Genomic DNA, 1,118 nt, shown 5'->3' with positions numbered 1-1,118 from the left:
TTTTCAGGATTTTATTGTTCATCTCGAGCTCATTTGATCCCGGGAGCAGAGGAGGACCTTCACCCATAATGTTCATTTACATCCAAGATATTCATTATAGTTGTTAAAGATTGGAACAAGATTTTGGGGGCACTAACCAAGGAAACTAATTGAAGCATATGTTTTCCCGCCCGCCCAAGCGACTATAGTCTCATCCTGCACCATAGTTACTCGCAAGCCATTTCGATTGCCATTGAGAAACTCAAGACTGCCTTTTTAGATGCACAACAACTTCTACTTTGGAGTTTTTTTTTCATTTCCCTTCTTTTAACTCAAATGCTTCTTTTTAGAGACATCAGACAGACACTAATGATGCATTCAATAAATGAAATTTATTTATTTTGCATGAAGAACTCACCGGTACAAACTATTAGTACGAGACGGATCACGTACAACATACACAAAAACCTCCACTAGCCTTAATCTCACAGTACCCACCCCGAGGATATTCAACGGAAAAACACCACTTTTCACAGATCTTAGAGTCACTACATGGTAGTTTACCATGATGTTGTGTGCACCTCCCTTCAATCATATCTACATTAATTGATGAGTAAAATATGTATGTTAATATCTTATCCCATATTGTAAGTTCAATAAGCAATATATGGAAGGATCAATGTCATGTAAATTCAAGTTTGCAACACACTCTTCTCCTTACCACAAGACATGATGAGTGCTAGCATAAAGATAGATGCAATAGCGACAACGACAGTGGTCTTGCAAGCCATAGCGAGCAATTTGAATGGGCGTTCATTTATATGTACATGTATTTATAGGGCTAAAAAAGATTGTGTGATGCATAAATTTCTTAATGACATGTATGATGGATATTGGGCATTTTATTTTTATCAATATACCTAGTTCATATGTTTCAAACAAAATATATTTAGGTTCCATATCTAACTCCAACATTAATTGTTAAGCTTTAGAACAAATTTTGATGATATGTACTAGAGCAAACAAATGCTTTTGATTAATTCATCCAGATTTAGGTCATATCACTCATTAGATCCAAGGTCAACATTAGTTGTTGAAGATTGCAAGTAGATTTCTATGGTGCGAACATGAGGAACCTG

The 1,118-nt window shown here is 35.7% G+C and overlaps 1 long non-coding RNA gene across 1 annotated transcript; it reads right to left on the bottom strand.

Annotated features, from left to right (window-relative positions):
• Nucleotides 1–349: 349 nt before the first annotated feature.
• LOC147976558 (uncharacterized) lies at nucleotides 350–778 on the bottom strand. Its single transcript, XR_015602150.1, has 2 exons — nucleotides 701–778; nucleotides 350–576 (listed from the first exon to the last, which is right to left on the bottom strand). It is a non-coding gene; the product is annotated as an uncharacterized LOC147976558 (long non-coding RNA).
• Nucleotides 779–1,118: the final 340 nt, after the last annotated feature.

Source organism: Triticum urartu, chromosome 4A (assembly GCF_056163025.1).
Source record: "Triticum urartu cultivar PI428250 chromosome 4A, HENAU_Tu73, whole genome shotgun sequence".
Lineage (NCBI taxonomy): Eukaryota > Viridiplantae > Streptophyta > Magnoliopsida > Poales > Poaceae > Triticum > Triticum urartu.
This window is presented reverse-complemented; position numbering and strand designations above follow the sequence as displayed.